At 43.9% G+C, this 26820-nt stretch overlaps 1 protein-coding gene and 1 long non-coding RNA gene across 2 annotated transcripts in view; one reads left to right on the top strand and one right to left on the bottom strand.

Moving 5' to 3' along the window:
- The window catches only part of LOC121575027 (caM kinase-like vesicle-associated protein), a 117709-nt gene that overhangs the window by 59805 nt on the left and 31084 nt on the right, over positions 1–26820 (bottom strand). The gene's annotated exons all lie outside the window — the stretch shown is intronic.
- Positions 6183–8176, top strand: LOC121575028. Its single transcript, XR_006002284.2, has 6 exons — positions 6183–6290; positions 6399–6503; positions 6650–6739; positions 6928–7276; positions 7384–7670; positions 7832–8176. It is a non-coding gene; the product is annotated as an uncharacterized LOC121575028 (long non-coding RNA).

The raw sequence follows: 26820 nt of genomic DNA, 5'->3' as shown, positions 1-26820 counted from the left end.
ATGGATTTGTCAAGGAGGTGGACAGCTGGGCAAGTGAAATAACCTTTCGTTTATCAATCACATTCTATTATATCTGAAATTATTATGATTTCGAATAATGTCATATCAGAGAGCACAGAATGTTTCAATTTGTCACTTTGTGCTTAAAGGTCAGTACCCTGTCTAGCGTGACAGAAGTTTGAGAGGGTGAAGTGTCACGAGTTGCTAAGCCAGAACCCAGAAGCAGACCAGGACAAGGTAAGTTGAAACGAAGGTGAGTGTTTATTTACAAGTTCAAGAGTGATGCTGAATAATCCAGGGAACAGAGCGGGCGGCGTTGATTAGTTGTTGGGGGTGCAGTGGTTGATCCCATCCTGGGTCGGCAGCCGCCGACCACCAGGCAGAGGTTGGATGAAGGTTCCGGACGGGTGACTGCAGATGAAACAAAACGGGGGTAAGTAAGCAACAAACCAACAAGGTGCAAAAACAACAAAACTAACGCTAGGCTCTAAGACTGATACTCTGGTAAACCTACTGTTCATGGCTAACGATCCGGCAGGGAATGGATGTTAGGCCAGAGCCTAAGAAGGGTGATGATCAGGACCAGGTGTGCAGATTGCTGATGGGATGCAGGTGCGGAAATCAAGAGAGCTCCCCGGAGCGTTCCAGAACCCTCGGGAAACTGGAGATCACGAACATAACAACTAGTCCACAGACAGGACCCGACTCAGACTGCCGGGATCGTTACAGTACCCCCCTCCGGCCGAACGCCACCGGGCGGACTCCCCGGAGCGCCAGGATGGAGGCGGTAGAAGTCACTGATGAGGTCAGCATCTAGGACCTGTCGCCGCGGAATCCAACTCCTCTCTTCAGGACCATACCCCTCCCAGTCCACGAGATACTGGAAACCCCGGCCCCGCCGTCTGGAATCCATGATGCGACGCACCGTGTAGGCAGGACCACCTCCGATCATCCGAGGAGGAGGAGGAGGAGGCGGAGGAGGCAACAGAGGACTGAGGAAAACAGGCTTGAGGCAGGAGACATGAAAGGTGGGATGGACTCTGAGCGTCCTCGGGAGTTTGAGTCGAACTGCCACCGGATTGATCACCTTCTCCACCACAAACGGACCAATGAACTTCGGTAACAACTTCCTAGACTCAGTCCGTAAAGGAAGATCCCGTGTGGCCAACCAGACCCTATCTCCGATGGTGTAGGTGGGAGCGGGGATCCGGCGACGATTCGCCTGGAGCTGATACCGGTCCGAAACTCTAAGGAGTGCTTTTCTGGCCCGATGCCAGGTCCGGTGGCAACGCGAATATGGACCTGAACAGAAGGCACTGAGAGCTCCTTCTCCTGAGAAGGGAACAAGGGAGGTTGGTAGCCATACAGGCACTGGAAGGGAGACATCCCAGTGGCAGATGTAGGGGAGAGTATTGTGGGCATACTCAACCCAAGGCAACTGAGAGACCCAGGAGGTGGGGTTGGAAGAGGCCAGGCAGCGTAGCGTGGATTCCATCTTCTGGTTGGCTCTCTCCGCCTGACCATTAGATTGGGGGTGAAAACCAGATGTGAGACTGACTGTAGCTCCAATGGCCAAACAGAAGGACTTCCAGACAGCAGAGGTAAACTGAGGGCCACGGTCGGAAACGATATCACTGGGCAACCCGTGGACCCTGAAAACCTCCCTAACCAGGATCTCGGACGTCTCCGAGGCAGAGGGAAGCTTGGCAATAGGCACAAAGTGGGCGAACTTGCTGAATCTGTCCACGATAGTCAGAACGACCGTGTTCCCCTCAGAAGCGGGCAACCCAGTGACAAAGTCCAGGGCCAGATGCGACCATGGTCGCCGGGGAATAGGAAGGGGGTGAAGTAGTCCAGAGCTGGGCCGATTGGTACTCTTATTCTGCGCACACACTGGACAGGCAGCAACATAACCCCGAGTATCCTCGGCCATGGCAGGCCACCAAAAACGTCTGCGAAGAAACGCCATTGTCCGAGCCACGCCAGGGTGACAAGCCATCTTGCTGGCGTGGGACCATTTGAGGACAGCAGGACGAACCGACTCAGGCACAAACAACCGACCGGGTGGACCGTTACCGGGACCGGGCTGAGTCCGAAGGGCCGCCAGCACCTCCTCCTCAATCTTCCACATAACTGCTCCCACGACGCAGTTCCGGGGGAGAATTGTCTCGGTCTTGGACCCACTCTCCTCCGTCTTGGAGAACATCCGGGACAAGGCGTCCGCCTTGCCGTTCTTAGATCCAGGTCGGAACGTCAGGGAAAACTTGAATCGTCCGAAAAACAACGCCCACCTGGCCTGGACGGGAGTTGAGACGTTTAGCCGATTGCACGTAAGCAAGATTCTTGTGGTCAGTCCAGACAATAAACGGTTGCTCCGCCCCCTCCAACCAGTGGCGCCACTCCTCCAAGGCAAGTTTCACCGCGAGAAGCTCCCCGGTTACCCACATCGTAATTCCTCTCCGCAGGCGAAAGGCGACGAGAGTAGTAGGCGCAGGGATGGAGTTTACTGTCCGTGGAGCATCGCTGCGACAGGATGGCGCCAACTCCCACATCAGACGCGTCCACTTCAACGGCGAACTGACGGGCCGTGTCCGGTTGAGAGAGAATCGGTGCGTTGGTGAATCGCCTCTTCAAATCCAGAAACGCTCGATCCGCCTCCGGATTCCACTTGAAGGTCCTGATACTGGAAGTCAAGGCAGTTAACGGAGCGGCCACACGGCTGTAATCCCGGATGAATCTGCGGTAGAAATTCGCAAACCCCAAAAATCTCTGGAGCTGCAATCTCGTACCGGGCTGGGCCCATTCCAGAACCGCTCTAACCTTCTCCTGGTCCATCCTAATCTCTCCCCTGGAGATGATGTACCCGAGAAAGGATGTCGTGTGGGCGTGAAACTCGCACTTCTCGGCCTTCACGAACAGGCGATTCTCCAACAATCGCTGCAGAACCTGCCGGACATGCTGGACGTGGTCGGAAGGTTCCTTCGAGAAGATCAGAATGTCATCCAGGTAAACAAACACAAAGAGACCGATCATATCTCTCAGGACGTCGTTCACCATACTCTGGAATACCGCTGGAGCATTGGTCAGTCCAAACGGCATCACCTGATACTCGAAGTGACCCATCGGTGTATTGAAACCCGTCAACCACTCGTCCCCCTCTCTGATCCGGACCATGTGATACGCATTGCGTAGGTCTAGCTTGGTGAACACCGTAGCACCCTGTAAGGAGTCGAAGGCAGAACTCATCAAGGGCAGGGGATACTTGTTCTTGACCGTGATGTCATTCAACCCCCGATAATCAATACACGGTCGAAGAGAGCCATCCTTCTTACCCACAAAGAAGAATCCTGCCCCCAGGGGTGATGACGAGGGACGAACGAGACCAGCAGCTAGGGACTCCTTGATGTAGGTCTCCAAAGCCTCACGTTCAGGTCGGGAGATACTGTATAACCTTCCCTTGGGGTAGACAGCTCCAGGGAACAGGTTGATGGCACAATCATATGGTCGGTGGGGAGGGAGTGACAGAGCCTTCTGCTTACTGAAAACTTCCCCCAAATCGTGATATGTCTCGGGAACCAGGGACAAATCTGGGGGTTTAGCCTCAATCACCTGACTGGGAACCGAATGGGGGCAGGCAGTCTTGAGACAGTTAGCATGACAATCAAGGCTCCAACTCGTTACCTTGCCCGTCACCCAATCGAACGTGGGATTGTGTTCCTTCAGCCAGGGGTATCCAAGGACCAGAGGAACCTGGGAAGACGGCAGAATGAAGAATGAAATCATCTCAGAATGATTCCCCGACAACCGCATCTTAACCCGGTTCAGTCCTCATCGTGATACGTGCCAGACTACTGCCGTCCAGAGTGGTAGCTTCAATGGCTTCCGGCAATTGCTCCTTGGAAAGCCCCAGCTGTTCCACCAACTCGGCATCTAGAAAGCTTCCATCGGCACCTGAATCGATAAAAGCGTTAATCGCTAAGCTCTGATTCCTGTTCATAAGGGTAGCCGGGAAACGGGGTCTGACAGAGGTATTGAGAGGTCGAAACTGGCTCGCTAAAAGTCCTCCCAACTTTAGCGAGCCGCGCAGTTTGACGACCCAACTGGAACCTGAGAAGCTGATCGGTTGGACGGAACCCATTGCTTCTCCCTCCTTCGCTCTCGGACTCGATTATCCACCCGAATAGACAAGGCTACCAAGCTGTCCAGGTCACTAGGCTCGGATAGGAGATCAACTCATCCTTGAGCTGCTCCGACAGACCCTGGTAAAAGGCCGCTTGCAGAGCCTCCTCATTCCACCCACTCTCCACAGCCAACGTCTTGAACTCGATCACGAAGTCGGCCACGCTGCGAGTTCCTTGGCGAAGCGAAAACAGGCGCCTAGCTGCGTCCCTCCCTCGGACGGAATGGTCGAAGAGCTTCCTCATCTCGGCCGTGAACCCCTGGTATGAAGCCATGCAGGGATCCTGTCGTTCCCAAACGGCTGAAGCCCACTCAGCGCTCGACCACGCAGCAACTCAATCACAAAGGCTATCCTAGCCTTGTCTGTGGCATAAGAGTAGGGCTGTAGATCGAACACTAATCCACACTGCATAAGGAAGGAACGGCATCTTCCCAGCTCCCCCTCATATTTATCCGGCGTCGGAACCTTGGGCTCACGGAAGGACACAGCTTCAGAAGCGGCAGGCGAGATGGGTGAACCCGGTAGTGGATCTTCCACCGGACACTTGCGTTGGTTCTGGACCTCCGTCAGACCGGTAGAAAGGTTCCGAACTGACAACGCGATCTCCTGTAGTACCGTGCTATGATGGCCCAACATCTTCTCCTGCTGGGTAATGGCATGGCGAACAGAGTCCAGGTCCGCTGGGTTCATTACTGGCCGGATCGTTCTGTCACGAGTTGCTAAGCCAGAACCCAGAAGCAGACCAGGACAAGGTAAGTTGAAACGAAGGTGAGTGTTTATTTACAAGTTCAAGAGTGATGCTGAATAATCCAGGGAACAGAGCGGGCGGCGTTGATTAGTTGTTGGGGGTGCAGTGGTTGATCCCATCCTGGGTCGGCAGCCGCCCGACCACCAGGCAGAGGTTGGATGAAGGTTCCGGACGGGTGACTGCAGATGGAACAAAACGGGGTAAGTAAGCAACAAACCAACAAGGTGCAAAAACAACAAAACTAACGCTAGGCTCTAAGACTGATACTCTGGTAAACCTACTGTTCATGGCTAACGATCCGGCAGGGAATGGATGTTAGGCCAGAGCCTAAGAAGGGTGATGATCAGGACCAGGTGTGCAGATTGCTGATGGGATGCAGGTGCGGAAATCAAGAGAGCTCCCCGGAGCGTTCCAGAACCCTCGGGAAACTGGAGATCACGAACATAACAACTAGTCCACAGACAGGACCCGACTCAGACTGCCGGGATCGTTACATGAAGACTGTGGCACCGGAGTTGAAGCCCATCAAAGTTGTTTCACAATGGCACATGGTCGGTAAGTGTCCCAATTCTAATTTTGCCCTGATAAGTTGTTTTGTAATGGTTGCTTTATTTGACTACAGCAGAGTTCAATATTATAGAATGTGTGTGTGTGTGTGTGTGTGTCAGTATCCTTACAAATATGAAAATCTGCATACTGTAGCTCAGTTGGTAGAGCATGGCGCTTGCAACGCCAGGGTTGTGGGTTTGTTTCCCACGGGGGGCCAGTATGAAAAACGTATGCACTCACTAACTGTAAGTCGCTCTGGATAAGAGCGTCTGCTAAATGACTAACATGTAAAATGTAAATGTATGACACAGATATGGGTAATACTGTATGATACAGATATGGGTAATACTGTATGACACAGATATGGGTAATACTGTATGACACAGATACGGGTAATACTGTATGACACAGAAACGGGTAATACTGTATGACACAGATACGGTTAATACTGTATGACACAGATACGGGTAATACTGTATGACACAGATATGGGTAATATTGTATGACACAGATATGGGTAATACTGTATGACACAGATATGGGTAATACTGTATGACACAGATACGGGTAATACTGTATGACACAGATATGGGTAATACTGTATGACACAGATACGGGTAATACTGTATGACACAGATATGGGTAATACTGTATGACACAGATATGGGTAAGAATAAAGTAATCTTCTCTCTAACACTTTAAATGTTAGGGGTGGACCTCATCGGACCCTTCACGAAATCCAGGAATGGCAACAGCTGGTGTCTGACGGCGACCGATCACTTTACCAAGTGGGTGGAGGCAATACCCATTAAGGTCAGTAAAGATGGAGAACGTGCTTAACTCTAAATTGCCTTCTGTAACCCATTAAAAAGGGTGCTTGGAACCAAACATGTATTTTTATTTTGTATGATACCCATCAAGGACAAGACTGGCGAGGCCACCTCCAAGGCGATGATAGACATCTTCAACACCCACGGTTCTCCTGAGGTCATCTTGAGTGACCGAGGTTATGAACGCTTGGACAAGGTACGGATGTTATAGGTTATATTCTGTCACCAATGGTTTGTTTTACTTATTTTTTACAATTTGTTTTAGTTTTTCCATGGTACATAATCAGACATTTCAATATCTTACATTGTCAATAGATATCGCTTTCATACCCACTCCTCCAGGTTTGGATGAATGGACCAACCAGACCCTCAAGACTGCCATGGGACAAGTCCCTTGACGGGTACCAGGAACGGTGGCAGAACAACCTGAAGGTAATTATCTTTACACACAACAGCAGCGTCCAGGCCTCCACCGAGTACAGACGGGAGCCGCAGCTTTTGACTGAGGTAAACAATGCAATTGTATATACAATTATTGCATATACTGTAGTCCTTCAAATTTGTGATTGACTTGGTGTTGTTGTTTGTCTATTGCAAAAAAAAATTTTATGTACTTTCAGATCACTGAAACCCAACCTGATGTGGTGGAAGTTGTTGAACCAGATCAGAACGCCTTCGAGGACCACCTTCAGGCACTGACAAATGTTCTGGCCCTCCAAGAGATATGTAAGAAATTTATTTGTAATATAAAATATAATTGCATTTATTCCTGTTATAAATCAAGGTGAGACTGAACATCGACAAGGCGCAGGAGAAACAGAAGGAGCGCTACCGGAGGATAATCAAGAAGGGGACCAAGTGCTTCGTCATCCGGGCGAATTACTTGGTTTGGGAGAAGGACGAAAGGAAGGCGAGACCTGGGAAACCTCGCTGCTCTTTTGCTCCTGGCTGAGGTCACCATCTGTTAAGGTGAATATAAACAATCTCAGATAATAACTATTTGCATTTGCACACATAATAACCTGAAGCTAGTTTTAGTTTCCCTAGCACTGATCTTTTTCTCTTTGTCTTCCTAGGGAAGCCAACAATCAGCAGTTGGATGGTTGACCACTGAAAGCCCTGACGCCCTACACTTCGGTGAAGCCCAATAGACAAAGAATGTTAAGCTTTGGTTTACATTTGAGAAAGCAAGAAATTAGTTATGCTGAGCTCATAAAAAAAGTACTTCTTCAATTTACCTCTCCAAATGGCTTTAGGACCATCAACTGTCCGAGCCCCCCAGGAGGTATCCCATCCACCAGAGCCAGTGAGTTTGGATCAGTCTGATTCTCTGTGCTCTGAGTCAGAGGTGGACCAGCTTAAGGTAGGCTATACCTTCCAAAACTGTTGAAGAATACGTATCTCCCATTTATAACACTGCACTAATCCATCACATTTTCTCACAGTAAAGTGTAACCTGTGTGTTTGCTTGTTTACGTCTCTGTCTCCTACCCTGTTCCCTTTAACACTGCTCCTGTTCTCCAGGACCTAGGGGTTCTGCCCAACACCCAGACGTGGATCCACAAGATGTCTTCCATTACCAACCACTCTCCAACTTTTCATTACATAATCTACAGCTACTCTTTTTGTCATGTTGTCATTATCTGCTAAGAAAGTTTTCTTTCTCCATCATACTGGGCACATAATATGTGAGATACACAGATTAACTAAAAACACTAGCATTGCAAACACTCAGAACAAAGAGAGCAGCAGTGCCTGGACTTTGCAGTCTCCCTCTTCAAGTCCCCCTTCTGAGACTGGCTGCCTGTTGAGAACAAGTGACATGCAGAACCTCCCGCCCACACAGCAACCACCTCCTCTATATTCCACACACCAGAATTCAGTATTTTAGTCTATGATTGCCATGTGAGTGTACAACAAATCTGTGAAAATAAATTAATGACAACTGCACCCAAAAAATATTAAAATATTAAATATTGCCAGGTTGGTTTTCACAGCTGTTTCACAAGGTGTTCATTATTGTAAGTTGTAAGGTATCCTTTGATGGTATTTATTAGTTTCACATTATTCAGTGTTGTATCCTAGGACCTACAATAGATACATATATATTCAACCACAAGGGTGTACTAATGAGCTATGCGAGATAGAAAAAATGAACGATAATAGAGGACTACTGAAATTATATTATTTCAGTGTAGATAAGGGAAGGGCCGGTTAAAATAAAAACATGACAGCCATACAAGCCAGTGTATGAATCAAACGGATTTGCATATGAATGGAGTGGAAATTAGCAGATTTAGTGATCTGTAAGGTAAGTAACATTAACGTGTCAAGCAGATTACACGTTTTCTTTGCTATTTCCGAAACGTAGCAACATTTAAGACATGGATTTCATGTTGTTGTAATGTTACCAAGGTACCCAAAAGTAGTTCGAAGTAATGTTTTCATTTTATTAGCTAAACAAAACTTGTTTAAACAGCGAAATTGTCATGGAAATCAGCCTTGTTTGGATAGCGGGGATGAAAAGAACGTCGTTTAGGCAGTAATAATGTCCAAAATTTGAATCATTAGGTCATTACACCGTTGATATAGCAACGGACGCTAATAGATTCAGCTGTCATAATGCAAATTGTGTACTATTGCGTCATTCCAATGCCATTATGACGTAATTTCACTCCCAAGGCAAAGCCTATAAAGGTGCGGTCCAGCCACTCAGTGGGTATAACAATAATCATGCCCAGACGCAGACAATCCACTTCTCACCCAGTCCGCAGGAGGCATGGAGCCACTTGGACTGTGAGGTGCAGGAGGAGGGTTGGCAGGAGGTGACGTTAGATCTCTTTCTAGCCATCAGCTCCCTGTTAGGCAAGTGTCCTTTGTGCTGCAAAGCTCACTGAGCAAAGAATTTGGCAATATTTAGCCTACAAATATAGATTTTATATAGGCTACATGTATTCTAGATTTGACAAACAATAGCCTAACTTCTAGGATACTCTACACTCCACACTGACTTGGATGTACACATTTCTAAGTCAATAGGCTAACATTGTTTTATGTTCACAGCTCAGATTTGCAAGCAGTGCTTCACTGACCACAAAGAAAAATTGCCTTGATCAGAATGAATTACTTTTCTTACCCGTAGGTAAGGTGTCCTATTAACTGCGCTGCTGTGCTTATAACCTATGGGCCTGTGCGTAAAATCTTCAACTGCATATCTCATGAGTGATGCTGCCCTGTTTCCCCAACTTTTAAACTAGCCCCAAATATTGCTTTCATATAAAGCCAGGTACATGAGTCAAATAAGCACTAGGTCTAAAACATACAGTAGGCAACAAATGTGAGCTGGTAGATTAGTCAGCCCGGAGAGGTGGAAATTACACTCCCACTCCAAGCTTGGATGTGCGGAGCGCAACGAACATCCAGGACCAGCCCTAGCCTATGATACCACAACAATTTTGTCTCATTTCGCAACCCTTTGTTGTGACAGTTGGAACGAAAATGGTCTCAGCTTTCTGTAGGTTTGCCAACTCTCAATATTGACTGTTTTAGCACTGTTTTTACCATGAACCGAATTATCTTTGAGATACAGTGAGGGAAAAAAGTATTTGATCCCCTGCTGATTTTGTACGTTTGCCCACTGACAAAGAAATGATCAGTCTATAATTTCAATGGTAGGTTTATTTGAACAGTAAGAGACAGAATGACAACAAAAAAGTCCAGAAAAAACAAATGTCAAAAATGTTATAAATTGATTTGCATTTTAATGAGGGAAATAAGTATTTGACCCCTCTGCAAAACATGACAATCACAGAGGTCAGACATTTCTTGTAGTTGGCCACCAGGTTTGTGTTATTTTAGTGTTCCCTTTATTTTTTTGAGCAGTGTATATATATATATGCAGGAGGGGGAAATTGCAATGAATCAAATTATTCATTTCCAATTATTTACCTCCTGTAAAGGCGGGGTACAACTAGTGTTACAGTGCAATCGGAAAGTATTTAGACCCCTTTACTTTTTCCACATTTTGTTACGTTACAGCCTTATTCGTATGAAAATGTATGCACTCACTAACTGTAAGTCGCTCTGGATAAGAGCGTCTGCTAAATTACTAAAATGTAAATGTAAATATTCTAAAATGGATTCAATTAGTTTTTTTCCTCATCTATCTTCACACAATACCCCATAATGATAAAGCGAAAACAGGTTTTTAGAAATTTAAGCAAATGTATTCAAATAAAAAAGAGAAATACCTTATTTACGTAAGCATGGATGAGCCACAAAAATGGAGCAACTCATTCTTATTCTTATTCAAGGTTTTTGTAAAAATAAATACAAGTGTATTGTCCTTCCAACAGACATGCTCCGGAACTTTGGCGACTAGTAAGTATTACCTCAATCAGCCACAAAATCCCTACTTTGAAAGCAACTGTTTTGAAAGCAGCTTCTAGTTCAGCCCCCTAGCAATTCGAGTTCTAGCCAATGAGCTTCAGCCCCTCACCATTTGAGTGACAGCTAGCAAGATGCACACACAGCAGAGCGAGAGAGAGCAATGAAGTAGTATGCAATTTTCGGGGGACTACTTTTGGCTCGTGAGCCCTACTTTCAGAACTACTGGCTAAAAAGTATACTACAGTACCAGAGAATCTCTTTAAATAACCAAGCTATGTGCAAATGATCCATCAGTGAACTGGTGGAGACTTGTTAGTTGGATTTGGCACAGCTTGGTGGCTCATTGCCAAATGCTAAGAAAGACAAAAGGCATTAATATCCATCCAGGGCTTTTAAAAATGTTCCTCCCCTGATGATTTCAGGTGGCGTGTGTTGTACCAGCAGCCAACAGGTTGATATGGCCATTATGACAAATTCCAAGATTCCAATTACATTAATCTTTGTCCCTCTTAAATCTGTTTTGGCTGACAAAGGCACATAAAGCATTGAACAAAGGCAGGGACAATCCAAAGGGTCTTTAAAACCAGATACAAGCATTAAAACATGAGGCAATGTTATTTTACTGTAGAACTATAGTGTAGGCTAATGGTACACGCTTTAAAAAATATATATAGAACCTAAAAGGGTTCTTCGGCTGTCGCCATAGGAGAACCCTCTGAATATTTTTTTTTGGATCCAGGTAGAACCCTTTTGGTTCCAGGCAGAACTCTTTTGGGTTCCATGTAAGGGTTATCCTATGGGGACAGCTGGAGAACCTTTTTGGGACCCTTTTTTCTAAGAGTGTACTTACATCATGACCTGAACCATATTAATCAACATACAGTATGGTGCATTGTATTTATAACTGAAAAACACGAGTGTTAGCAAGGGAAATAAGGCTGGATGGTGGTTGGCATATATGTCAGCGGCGGTCGGTGCCGTTTAAGATTAGGGAGGCCAAAAAATGTTTTATGAGCATGGCCTTATTTCTATAACAGCATATTGGATGACTGTCATTCCTATTCCATTCACCCAGCTCAATATAATATAGATAGGTTTAGGCTACTACATGATACTCAAATGTGCCCTATACCCATCATGAGGTTGCTGCAACCTAGCCTGCAAATGAACATTTCTAACGTAGGTCGAGAGACAAAATTGGAGTAATCAAGGTAAAAGAAAGTGACACATTCAATACTGCCTTGCACACTCTTGCCTGCATCTAGCTGATCTGGGGTGTAATCATTAGTCGAGAGTTTTTATTGGACAAATTCCAGTAGGTCCATCTCCGTTTAAGAAACGTTTGGCAACAGAATCGCCAGAATGAATACACCCCTAATCACCCACACACACAGTTCACTTTCATAGCAGCCACATACAGCATCATCACTTTGCTCATTGTATAATTCCTTCTCGCATCTACGCGCTCTCCTCCTCTCACCTTTCCCTTCGCTTGTGGGCTTCAGTGCACAACACAACAGCTGTCTGTGACCAAGCAAAAAAAACTATCCTAGCCAAACCTTCATACCATAAGCGCTAAGCGCTACACAGCCTACATCGTTATCACCATATTAGCTTAAGTCATAGGCAACATGTCTAGAACTAACGCATAAGTAAACCCACAATCCAATCCATGTGTACAACCATACAGTACAGTGTACAGCAAGCAGTTTAGCAGTTACACCGGAGCAATTCATTAATAAATTAATAAAACCGAAAATTTACCTTGAGTTGGAATAGTTTAGTGTTGGATAGCCTTAGTCAGCTAGCTAACATAAACAGCATTCCTCTCTGTTTGAGTCAGGTTGTTGAGTAGGCTAAATTAGCCGCATTCGCTAGCTAAGAAAGTGAAAGGTAAACTAAATACAACAACATACAGCTCTCTCTATCTCGCTCTCCTGCTTCTCCTTAATTTCTGAAGAAATTAATTTGTTCAAAACTGTTAAAATATTGTCTTTCTCTCTTTGAGTCAACTACTCACAACACTTTATGTACTGCAGTGCTAGCTAGCTGTAGCTTATGCTTTCAGTACTAGATTCATTATCTGATCCTTTGATTTGATGGACAGCATGTCAGTTCATGCTGCAAGAGCTCTGATAGGTTGGAGGACATCCTCCGGAAGTCGTCATAATTACTGTATAAGTCTATGGAAGGGGGTGAGAACCATGAACCTCCTAGGTTTTGTATTGAAGTCAAGATACCCAGAGGAGGACGGAAAATAGCTGTCCTCCGCCTACACTATGGTGCTACCCTAGAGAGTGCTGTTGAGGCTACTGTGTTATTTAATCAGTTATTTGGTGACGAGAATATATTTAGTATTGTTTTATCTAAAAAGGAAAACTTTTTTAATGTTTCACTATTTTTATTTTTATGAAAATCATTGAGTAGGATGGTCCTCCCCTTGCTTCTCTGAGGAGCCTGGTACAGTTGAAGTCGGAAGTTTACATACACCTTAGCCAAATACATTTAAACTCAGTTTTTCACAATTCCTGACATTTAATCCTAGTAGAAAATCCCTGTCTTAGGTCAGTTAGGATCACCACTTTATTTTAAGAATGTGAAATGTCAGAATAATAGTAGAGAGAATGATTTATTTAAGCTTTTATTTCTTTCATCACATTCCCAGTGGGTCAGAAGTTTACATAAACTCAATTAGTATTTGGTAGCATTGCTTTTAAATTGATTAACTTTGCGAAGTTAAATGTTTTGGGTAGCCTTCCACAAGCTTCCCACAATAAGTTTGGTGAATTTTGGCCCATTCCTCCTGACAGAGCTGGTGTAACTGAGTCAGGTTTGTAGGCCTCCATGCTCGCACCTGCTTTTTCAGTTCTGCCCACAACATTTCTATAGGATTGAGGTCAGGGCTTTGTGATGGCCACTCCAATACCTTGACTTTGTTGTCCTTAAGCCATTTTGCCACAACTTTGGAAGTATGCTTGGGGTCATTGTCCATTTGAAAGACTCATTTGTGACCAAGCTTTAACTTCCTGACTGATGTCTTGAGATGTTGCTTCAATATATCCACATCATTTTCCTTCCTCATGATGCCATCTATTTTGTGAAGTGCACCAGTCCCTCCTGCAGCAAAGCACCCCCAAAGCATGATGCTGCCACCCCCGTGCTTCACGGTTGGGATGGTGTTCTTCGGCTTGCAAGCTATCCCTTTTTTCCTCCAAACATAACGATGGTCATTATGGCCAAACAGTTCTATTTTTGATTCATCAGACCAGAGGACATTTCTCCAAAAAGTACGATCTTTGTCCCCATGTGCAGTTGCAAACCGTAGTCTGGCTTTTTTATGGCAGTTTTGGAGCAGTGGCTTCTTCCTTGCTGAGCGGCCTTTCAGGTTATGTTGATATAGGACTCGTTTTACTGTGGATATAGATACTTTTGTACCTGTTTCCTCCAGCATCTTCACAAGGTCCTTTGCTGTTGTTCTGGGATTTATTTGCACTTTTCACACCAAAGTATGTTAATCTCTAGGAGACAGAACGCGTCTCCTTCCTGAGTGGTATGACGGCTGCGTGGTCCCATGGTGTTTATACTTGCGCACTATTGTTTGTACAGATGAATATGGTACCTTCAGGCGTTTGGAAATTGCTCTCAAGGATGAACCAGACTTGTGGAGGTCTTGGCTGATTTCTTTTGATTTTCCCATGATGTCAAGCAAAGAGGCACTGAGTTCGAAGGTAGGCATTGAAATACATCCACAGATACACCTCCAATTGACTCAAATGATGTCAATTAGCCTATCAGAAGCTTCTAAAGCCATGACATAATTTTCTGGAATTTTCCAAGCTGTTTAAAGTCACAGTCAACTTAGTGTATGTAAACTTCGGAATTGTGATACAGTGAATTATAAGTGAAACAATATGTCTGTAAACAATTGTTGGAAAAAGTAGATGTCCTAACCGACTTGCCAAAACTATAGTTTGTTAACAAGAAATTTGTGGAGTGGTTGAAAAACAAGTTTTAATGACTCCAACCTAAGTATATGTAAACTTATGACTTCAACTGTATATGTTGAACCCAGCGCCAGGGGAAAGACACAAAGAGGGGTTGAGAGCGGCTCTGCATATGGCCCAGAGTCCTAGAGGAATCATGTCACCACCTGCCCCCTGCCCACCTGCTCCCATTCAAAGCCAACCAAACCCTGTCCCCATGCTGGGCGCACTTCCTGACTAATACACTTAGTGACCCACACACAGTACGTCATTGTGTTTGGCACACAAACCAACATTTAAATCATTATGGGCACTGATGCGTGTCTCACACACACAGTGTGATCACATTTGTTCTGTCCCAAGAGATATGCATCAGGGTCCAACCAACAGCCAGCCTCTACCCTCCCTGATGTCGTTTTTTCTCTCCCTCAGACCAATGCAGTTTATTGTGCACTCTACACTAGGATGGTTGCTGAAGTGAGTCTTCATCCCTGCATCAAAAGCTCAGGCTTTAATGTTTCACTTGAAAGTGGTGGATAGCCCGTCCTCCTGTCCTCCCCTTGGTGACATAGTTTAGAGCAGTGAAGACTAAACAAGTCTTTATCGGCCATGTCAGAGGGCATGATCCTGTCATAGTGATGCAAATCAGATCCACACTGCAGCCCAAAATCCACTATTTCACAAACGTTCAGTATGTTCACACCGTAACTTGAAGTAGACTACAACTGGCAAGGCAGGGGCAATAGATTCAGCAGGTAAATGTCAGGCTCATTTCAAATTACAGCAGAAAAGCGGGCCCATACAAATGTGAGCTGAGAGAATTGAGGCCAGAGAACTGAAAGCCCATGGGTCAGTGTTCTGAGGCAACATACTTGCCCTTTACAGTGTATGTTAATGGAGCTGGGAGAGCAGCCTCACTGGCACTGCACTACAAAACCTACTATCCACCACAAAGCTGAAACTATGCTTCCTTACTCCCACGTGGATGACAAAGCTCACCTGCGAGGCCCTTCTTCAGTCAATTGTAGCAGTCTGAATCTAAAAATATATCCTTTGTTTTTCTTACAGTCGAGAGGCACAGATACAATGAATCCTCTCTGGGTACTGTAGATGCTGCTCAGTGCAGAGCAGCGAGAGACTCAAGTAACACACAGGGAACAGGCAGTTGAGGCAGAGGGAGGTGGCTCCCTGTGACAGGGGTCAGGAAGGTAGGAGGTGGTGGTGAGATGACTGAGGTGTGAATCCTGCCTGCCGTTAATGGAGGCATCCCTCCACTCCCATCAGCTCCTCTTGTGATCAGCATCTCTCCTCCAGTTTCAATTTCAATAATTGTCCATTATTATTTGCTCCAATACCCATCACTGTGCTTCTATCACATAAAAATCTATTATAAATTACCCCTGTTTTGGTTATAGGGGAAATTCCATTGCAGTACATAGTGCTATTACCAGCACCTAAAAGGTGTGCTTAACTTCAACATGTTGATACCATGCTGACAAAATTAGCGTTGCAGGCAGTAAGAACTGTGTCTACTTTGGAGTGAATAGTCACAGTTAAAACCAATAAACCATACCGGCTTATATAAAAATGCTTCCTCTTCACACTTCACAAGTTAATCTGACCGTTCTATGTGCCTGTTGTTTGTTGCCTTGGTTACAAAGTCCTTCAATGGCATCATAGTACTGTGTAGAGTTCCAGATGAATGCGGAGAGCAGCGTCACTTGGGTTGGTGGAAAAGGAGGATGTATGTTATTGCTGTATGGGGCTAAATTTAGGAGCTGCGGGAAAACGGAGTGGTTTGTTTTGTCTTAGTGCAGCCAGTATAAATAAATAATGTACACGCATTATCATATGGATGTGAGCTTTGTGTGAGTGGAGTAAGAACTGTTGCAGATTATGAGTAATAGTTAGAACAGCAAGCTACTTTCCCATGCCTACCATCTGTTCTTTAATACAGTGTGTGTCCACCTGTTGTCTGAAATTTTATATTTAAAGTATATTTCACACACATTACAGATAACTAATTCAGTTGAATCACATTAGCATCACACACACTGAATGAATCCGTTGCTGCTCCCTTCATTCTATCCAACTATCCTTTTCTCAAGCCTAATTTCTGCTCTACACTCAACTTTAGACCCATCACTTACCACTGTGGCATCCGTCTGATGTTTGCTCTCCCCAGGTGTCTTTCTAAGTGCAGTGGAGCCAGTGTACTTTAAAAGTCTGCCCACCCCTCCAGCGCAGTGTACTGACAACTCTATCCTGTGTCTGTCCAGGTTTTCAGAAGCTCCTAGGTGAGAGGTGAGGCAGTGAATGGGCCCTCTTTTATAACCCACTGCTCAAACAGATCAGCATAGAGCATCCAGGGGTGCACCTCAAAATGTTAAGTGGCCTCCGCTCCTTGCTCAGCCTCCTTCAATGATCTGAAAATGTAAGGTTAGAGAAAGCATATGATGTCTATGATTTCTACTGTACATTTTCTTTCAGCTGCACGTCTTTGTATCAGTACGGATGGAGGGAAAGAAGTAAGAAGAGGATTCCTCCTCAGACTATAGAGATGCACCCCAGGTGTCGAAAATGTCCCACTACATCTTCATAAGGCTGACAGGAAAGGAACATTAATCCCTTACACTGGGATCTGCTCGAGGCATGTCAGGTTGAGAGCTTCAAGTTCCTTGGTGTCCACATCACCAACAAACTATCATGGTCCAAACACACCAAGACAGTCGTGAAGAGGGCACGACAAAGCCTATTCCCCCTCAGGAGACTGAAAAGATTTGGCATGGTCCTCAGATCCTCAAAAAATTCTACAGCTGCACCATCGAGAGCATCCTGACTGGTTGCATCACCGCCTGGTATGGCAACTGCTCGGCCTCCGACCGCAAGGCACTACAGAGGGTAGTGCGTACGGCCCAGTACATCACTGGGGCCAAGCTTCCTGCCATCCAGGACCTCTATACCAGGCGGTGTCAGAGGAAGGCCCTCAAAATTGTCAAAGACTGCAGCCACCCTAGTCATATACTGTTCTCTCTGCTACCGCACGGCAAGCGGTACCGGAGTGCCAAGTCTAGGTCCAAAAGACTTCTCAACAGCTTCTACCCCCAAGCCATAAGACTCCTGAACAGCTAATCATGGCTACCCGAACTATGTGCACTTGTCCCCCACCCCCACCCCATCTTTTTACGCTGATGCTACTCTGTTAATTATTTATGCATAGTCACTTTAACTCTATCCACATGTACATATTACCTCAACTACCTCAACTAGCCGGTGCCCCCGCACATTGACTCTGCACCGGTACCCCCCTGTATATATAGCCTCCCTACTGTTATTTTATTTTACTTCTGCTCTTTTTTTCTCAACACTTTTTTGTTGTTGTTTAATTTTACTTTTTTTATTAAAAAATAAATGCAAGGAATGTCACTGTAATGTCTATACCTGTTGTATTCGGCGCATGTGGCCAATAAAATTTGATTTGATTTGATTTGTCAGAGAAGATCTCTATCCCTCCATTGATTGGTCCAATGTTGACATGCAAATGTAGCGTGTCTGCAGGGCCTGTCATGCAACTTTAATGAAAATAGATTTTTGCCAGCCTTTACCTGGAAGACTTGCAGTCAGAGCATAAAGAAATGCCTCCACATTGGTTGGATGGAGTCAAAATTAAATGGCTCCATTTGTTGACAAGTATTCCCTCGAAAAACCTGATGAAGAGTGACAATATGCAAACATATTTATGTGATATCTCCTGGACAATCAGAGGATGTTCCCCTCAGATAAGAAGTCAACGTTCCACATGCCATAAAAATGACATCAATGCTCTACTGTGGTGGATTGGGAAAGAATTTGCTTTTAGAAAAATGTAATTTGAAATTCCATCAAGGTTAATCGGAATCTATGGCAGAAGATCGAGCAAAACTGAGGCTCAGAATTGATTTGAAAAATGTCACCTTCAAATTACTTTATTTTGCCTATTATCATGGAAAACTGTCACTCCTCTCGACTGCAGGAAGCCAACAAACATCACCGGTTGGTTTCTCAGAATCAATAATAATACCATCCATTCATCATCCTGTTTATCTTTTCAGCCCCATCAATTCACACTACTGCTTTGAATGAGAACATTACATTGGCAAGCTGAGCAGCAATAACTTTAAAATGGCAGCAGCACTGTCCACATGGGGCCCATTATTTCTGATGCACAGTGGAGAGGAGAGGATGCCGCAGATCAAGAAGGCAGTAACGTCACCGCTCCTCTTTGCATAAACGACTCAGTGGAAGATGAAAACGTCTACAATGGCAGCATGAATCAATTCTGAGGTGAAATATTTATCAATTTCCATTTAAAATTCCCCTTTAAATTAGCTATTTGTGAATGCTAGCTGGGGTGTTTTTTGAAGCAACATTGCGCCACAAGTAACCCTTTCAGTAAAGAAGAGCTCTGAGGGCAGAAAAAGTCTGGTACTGTATCTTCCAATTCACTCATCTGCTCTCTCCATCTGTCCTCTCTCCAATTGATTGAATCAATCTCTCTCTATAAAACAGAGGGATACCACTCCACTCCCTCTCACAAGGAGAATAAGTATAGGAGCTGAGAAAACTGATTGCCACATCCGTGACAGTGGTGATGTATCATCCTAGCTTTTCACCACATCTGTCTGAATCCATCCACAGCCTCTCTCCACCTGATAATACACATGGTGAACTGTGACTGTGTACCTCAGCCTAGATCTGCTTGGCCTTGTGTTGATTGATGCACTAATGCTGACAGACTTCAGTATCAGATAGCAGGATGTAGAGACAGAAAGAAAGAAAGAAAGTTACTCTTTCATTCACCAGTGGAAAAGTGCATAGAAAAGGCATCAATGATGCAACACAGTAGCTGAGGACTTTCTCTGTTCAGCCAACACTGCACTAAACAACCAATAAAATGAAATGGGAGTTCCATTGGTACTGAGACCCAAATTCTGTACAGTACTAGTACTACTATAGTAATTCTAAAGTAAAATATGTTTTATCAATGTTAACTAAATCATTAAACACCCCTGGTATTGAAATAGTAATGACATATTAAAGACCAATTTTCAGCCTTCCCATTCCCCACTAATGTAACTATCTCCATACAGATGCTGCGTGATGCTGTATGTGCTGTATGTGACCACTTACAGCCAGTTACATCTACTGACACATATGGTAAATAATTTACTGGCAGACCGAGATGACATTTGTCATCATGTGCACTGATGGGCACGTCAAACCTAAAGCTCACCACATGATCATCTAGGACGGATCTCATCAGGGGCGGACTGGGACCAAAAATCAGCGCTGGAATTTATAACACACCATTTTTCCCCTTGTGGCCCGAACACCGGACTATTTTTTTCCTCAAGGCCCCCACACCGGCCCATGTTTGTCCTCGAAGCCCCCACACCAGACGATTATTTTCCTCAAAGCCCCCACACCAGCCCATTTTCTTCCTTGAATCCCTCATAAGACAGAAAAAACAGGCCCACTGGGGAAAACAATTTACCAGCCCATCTGGCATTTGCCCGAAATGCCAGATGGCCAGTCCACCCCTGGATCTCATTGACAGTATGTCCTACTGTGTATGAAGATATTGGCATCATTGCTAATAATAATATACAATGGATCAATGTGTTTTAAATGTTTAAACTTTTCTCAGCTTGACAAATCAATTGGTTCTTATATTACATTTTAACACAAATCTCCCAATTGACTTCAACACATCTGAGTTACATGTGCAGATCATAAATTAGAATTTGGCCCCAAGGGATTATTCATTCACATCTATCATCTCCAGCTTCCTTATTGGGGGTTAAGAGTTAAGAGGCAAATATGGCAAATATGTTGCTGCTCCCAACAGCCTATTGATTCCAATCAACAGAATATAGAGGGAGGAGAAAGTAACACTAATGATGAGAGTAATGGAACGTGACCCATCTCTTGGAGGCAGTTACACATTCAACAGTGGAAAGATTACCTTTCCTCCTCTTCTATTTATTGTCAGGGCAAATGAGGACAGCAGATAAATGACCTTTGGTCAGTCAATAAGAGCAATGAAATGCAATGCATTATAATGGGAGCCATTAACTAACAATATTACACATAAACTCAGACATGGAGAGATGGGTAACATTAAAGGGGAGAACAGGGTAACAGACTATTTTATGTTTCCTATTACTATGGCAGAGGAAAAACAGTGCCATTGTTGTCCTTAGCTGTCACATATAAGAAATAATATAAGACACGTTTGCTATAATAGAATAGACAATATGTATAAGATGAGATTGAGGCTAATGACTTATGCAAAGTAAATATAACAGTGTCAGACTGGAGAAGTTTAATATATTTGATTCTACACATCAAAGGAAGAGACTATACTCTCAATTCAAATACTGTTCTTGTGAAATAACTACAGTCTTATCTTATTACTTGAGTAGATCTAACACTTTCAAAATCTTTGGATGTTATCTCTGTCTTCAATCATTAAACGCTCTCGTCTGTGGAAATATGAACCTTTCACTCCACCCAAAAGCCTGCTATTCTCATTCTCACGACAGTCCCATCACTCACACTTCAATCTAATGAAAGACCACAGTGAAAGGTTCCACTGCACTCCAATGCTGTTGCCCTTGCCTCCCCACACTGACAATGTCTAAGGCAGGGCTCTCCAACCCTGTTCCTGGAGAGCTAACGTCCTGTAGGTTTTAACTCCAACCTTAATCTAGCTCACCTGATTCTAATAATTAGCTGGTTGATAAACTGAACAGGGGTTGGAGTGGAAACCTACAGGAGGGTAACTCTCCAGGAACAGGGTTGGAGAGCCCTGGTCTAAGCTGTGTGTCAAGACGTGTAATTCATCTTCAGTAGAGTGGAGGAGTGAATGACCTTGCTGAAATCAGACAGGCAGGCAGGTAAGCAGGAAGCCCACTGAGCGGTAGCTGCCTGCTAGGGAGAAAGCCACTAGTCTCAACTCCCAGTCTCAACTCCATCCATTTGGAATTAAAACAAATCAGAGAGCTGCATGCTGTCAACCACAAACACCCTGGAGATGAGAGGACAATGTACAACCACATGACCAGTGGTGTAGTGCAATATTTTTTAGGTGAGGGAGCGCAATATATATTTTTTAATTACTTCATAATTTCCTCAAAGTTTGTACTGACAGATGTAGCCAATTTAATAGCATATCATTATAGAAAATGCATCCTCCAATTGCAATGTCTGCCATGCCCTCACACAGTAAAACAAAACAAATGTTTAATACCCTCAAACACCAAGTTAGGCATAGGCTACCTAATTTCAAAATAGGCCATCACTGTCAATCGTGAATTATAATTCTTCACATTTTACCTATGAAACGTCCAGACTGCATCTTCATGCCAATCAGATTGATCTCAGTCAGTTTCGTGGGAATATGCATTTAGATCTTCTTGAATTACTGCTTTATGAGCGAATTAGTGCAGATGGTGTTAACAAACTATTAGCCTTTATTGTATTTTGTTTCAATCAAAGCATATATCCTGCCTAGTGGCAAGCTCTGTTGAGTTTTGGCACATGATAAAAACAATGACTATTATAAGCTAATCATCCTAAAATCTCATTAGAAATTGTGTTTTTGGTGTAACAGTAACGTTATAGGCCTACAATGCTATGGTATTATATTCAGTTCTGTTATGTAAAATGCAAATGAATCATTATGTGATCTTGCGAGACATTGATTCAGCTTCGACCTAACTTTACTAAACGAGCACCATTGTGAGAAGTAAGAATCTTCTATTTGTAATAATAATAAGTGATGAGTAGGACTATTAGGCATAGGCAACAGATCTTAATGAGATGTAATTTTAAGCGTTTGGAGCACCCTTCGTGGTGCTGAAAGGACAGCTCCAGGATCGAGCAATGATGTAAAAGAAGTTGAAGGAACTTGTGGTACTGAAGGATAGCTGTCATTCAGCAAATTCAGGAACAAACAATAATTTGCAATAGGCCTATAGCCTAATAGGCTTACGACTACATGGTATAGCTAGTTGTAGGCTATAGCCTAATGTAAATACAAATACATATAGCTTAATATCATTGTACTGTTTGCGAGAAGAGTTTTATTGCGAGTAGGCATTTCATTGTATTTTGTAGCTTACATGCTGTATCATAAATAAACTTTGATTTGATTAGCTTCAACACATGGTTACAATTGTGTTTCATGTAGGCTTATCCTGGCGTGACGTTTTGATAACCATGTAAATCTCTCTCGAACAAGGTGACTTTTATCAATATATTCGGGTCTATTTTCTCTCAGATTCGAAAATGCTAATTAGCATCAAAGTAGATGTCATGCAATACTACAAATCCCTGCAAGCTCCTGCACGTCATCTCTAGCACCTTTGCTAACAGGTACATTTAAAGAAATGTAGCCAATCTATTCATTCTGATTCAGAGGGGTTGGGTTAAATGCGGAAGACACATTTCAGTTGCAGTGGTGTAAAGTACTTATGTAAAATACTTTAAAGTACTACTTAAGTAGTTTTTTGGGGTATCTGTACTTACCTTTACTATTTATATTTTTGACTACTTTTACTTCATTACATTCCTAAAGAAAATAACATTCCAAAAGTACTCGTTAAATTTGAATACTTAGCAGGACTGGAAAATGGTCCAATCCACACACTTATCAAGTGGTCATCCCTACTGCCTCTGATCTGGCGGACTCAAGAAACACACATGCTTCGTTTGTAAATTATGTCTGAGTGTTGGAGCATGCCCCTGGATATCCGTAAATTTAAAAAACATGAAAATTGTGAAGTCTGATTTTCTTAATATGAGCAATTTGAAATTATTTATACTTTTACATTTGATACTTAAGTATATTTTTGCAATTACATTTACTTTTGATACTTAAGTATATTTAAAACCAAATACTTGTAGACTTTTACTCAAGTAGTATTTTACTGGGTGACTTTCACTTTTACTTGAGTCATTTTCTACTAAGGTATCTTTACTTTTACTCAAGTATGAAAATTGGGTACTTTTTCCACCACTGTTCAGTTGAATGCATTCATTGTACAACTGACTAGGTATCCCCCTTTCCCTTTCCCTTACTACATTTACAGTAGCTAACATTAGATAGTTAATCCAGAGATTCTTACCTTTGCCTCGATTCGGCAGTCTCGTCCAGATCATCATGGCATTTGTAGTTCTTTATGATAGCCACATTAGCAGCTAATTAGCATTTCATTTGTTTGGGGTAAATACAGGCAAATATATTTATAAAAGTCACGTTGTCCGAGAGAGATTTACAAAAACAGAGGTGAACTATCAATTTTTTTAAATATTTTTTGGACAAAATAAACATTCACAGACAAAAGACAGACGCACACAAATAAACATCAACGACATAAAACATGCCCAGACCCACATGCTCCATCTCCAACGCCTGCAATACTCTATTCCACATGACTCTGCCGTTGTGCTGTAGAATTTGTGAATTTTGTTTCTTGTATAATAAATTCTGTACATTAGTTTATACTGCATTAAGCGTACATTTTAGTTAACTGTAATTTAGTTAGTTACAGTGCCTTGCAAAAGTATTCATCCCCCTTGGCGTTTTTCCTATTTTGTTGCATTACAACCTGTAATTTAAATGGATTTGTATTTGTATTTCATGTAATGGACATACACAAAATAGTCAAAATTGGTGAAGTGAAATGAAAATAATTACTTGTTTCATAAAATTCAAAAAAATACATAAAGGAAAAGTGGTGCGTGCATATGTATTCACCCCCTTTGCTATGAAGCCCTTAAATAAGATCTGGTGCAACCAATTACCTTCAGAAGTCACATAAGTAGTTAAATAAAGTCCAACTGTGTGCAATCTAAGTGTCACATGATCTGTGACCAGGTGTCGAATCGCATCTCTGCATGTCTGGCAGACATATCTGTGTGGATGACGGATCACCACCTCAAGCTGAACCTCGGCAAGACGGAGCTGCTCTTCCTCCCGGGGAAGGACTGCCCGTTCCATGATCTCGCCATCACGGTTGACAACTCCGTTGTGTCCTCCTCCCAGAGTGTGAAGAGCCTTGGCGTGACCCTGGACAACACCCTGTCGTTCTCCGCTAACATCAAGGCGGTGACCCGATCCTGTAGGTTCATGCTCTACAACAGTACGACCCTGCCTTACACAGGAAGTGGCACAGGTCCTAATCCAGGCACTTGTCATCTCCCGTCTGGATTACTGCAACTCGCTGTTAGCTGGGCTCCCTGCCTGTGCCATTAAACCCCTACAACTCATCCAGAATGCCGCAGCCCGTCTGGTGTTCAACCTTCCCAAGTTCTCTCACGTCACCCCGCTCCTCCGCACACTCCACTGGCTTCCAGTTGAAGCTTGCATCTGCTACAAGACCATGGTGCTTGCCTACGGAGCTGTGAGGGGAACGGCACCTCCGTACCTTCAGGCTCTGATCAGTCCCTACACCCAAACGAGGGCATTGCGTTCATCCACCTCTGGCCTGCTGGCCCCCCTACCTCTGCGGAAGCACAGTTCCCACTCAGCCCAGTCAAAACTGTTCGCTGCTCTGGCACCCCAATGGTGGAACAAGCTCCCTCACGACGCCAGGACAGCGGAGTCACTCACCACCTTCCAGAGACACTTGAAACCCCACCTCTTTAAGGAATACCTGGGATAGGATAAAGTAATCCTTCCACCCCCCCTTACCCCCCCCAAAAAAAAAGAAAAAGAAAAATATTTTACAAAAAAATATATATATATACATATTGTAAAGTGGTTATCCCACTGGCTATAAGGTGAATGCACCCATTTGTAAGTCGCTCTGGATAAGAGCATCTGCTAAATTACCTAAATGTAAATGTAAAATCTGTCACATGATCTCAGTATATATACACCTGTTCTGAAAGGCCACAGAGTCTGCAACACCACTAAGCAAGGGGCACCACCAAGCAAGCGGCACCATGAAGACCAAGGAGCTCTCCAAACAGGTCAGGGACAAAGTTGTGGAGAAGTACAGATCAGGGTTGGGTTATAAAAAAAATATCAGAAACGTTGAACATCCCACAGAGCACCATTAAATCCATTAATAAAAAATTGAAAGAATATGGCCCCTCAACAAACCTGCCAAGAGAGGGCCGCCCACCAAAACTCACGGACCAGGCAAGGAGGGCATTAATCAGAGAGGCAACAAAGAGACCAAAGATAACCCTGAAGCAGCTGCAAAGCTCCACAGCGGAGATAGGAGTATCTGTCCATAGGACCACTTTAAGCCATACACTCCACAGAGCTGGGCTTTACGGAAGAGTGGCCAGAAAAAAAGCCATTGCTTAAAGAAAAAAAGAAGCAAACACGTTTGGTGTTCGCCAAAAGGCATGTGGGAGACTCCCCAAACATATGGAAGAAGGTACTCTGGTCAGATGAGACTAAAATTGAGCTTTTTGGCCATCAATGAAAACGCTATATCTGGCGCAAACCCAACACCTCTCATCACCCCGAGAACACCATCCCCACAGTGAAGCATGGTGGTGGCAGCATCATGCTTTGGGGATGTTTTTCATCGGCAGGGACTGGGAAACTGGTCAGAATTGAAGGAATGATGGATGGCGCTAAATACAGGGAAATTCTTGAGGGAAACCTGTTTCAGTCTTCCAGAGATTTGAGACTGGGACGGAGGTTCACCTTCCAGCAGGACAATGACCCTAAGCATACTGCTAAAGCAACACTCGAGTGGTTTAAGGGGAAACATTTAAATGTCTTGGAATGGCCTAGTCAAAGCCCAGACCTCAATCCAATTGAGAATCTGTGGTATGACTTTCAGATTGCTGTACACCAGCGGAACCCATCCAACTTGAAGGAGCTGGAGCAGTTTTGCCTTGAAGAATGGGCAAAAATCACAGTGGCTAGACGTGCCAAGCTTATAGAGGCATACCCCAACAGACTTGCAGCTGTAATTGCTGCAAAAGGTGGCTCTACAAAGTATTGACTTTGGGGGGGTGAATAGTTATGCACACTCAAGTTTTCTGTTTTTTCGTCTTATTTCTTGTTTGTTTCACAATAGAAAATATTTTGCATCTTCAAAGTGGTAGAGGCATGTTGTGTAAATCAAATGA

Source organism: Coregonus clupeaformis, chromosome 10 (assembly GCF_020615455.1).
Source record: "Coregonus clupeaformis isolate EN_2021a chromosome 10, ASM2061545v1, whole genome shotgun sequence".
Lineage (NCBI taxonomy): Eukaryota > Metazoa > Chordata > Actinopteri > Salmoniformes > Salmonidae > Coregonus > Coregonus clupeaformis.
This window is presented reverse-complemented; position numbering and strand designations above follow the sequence as displayed.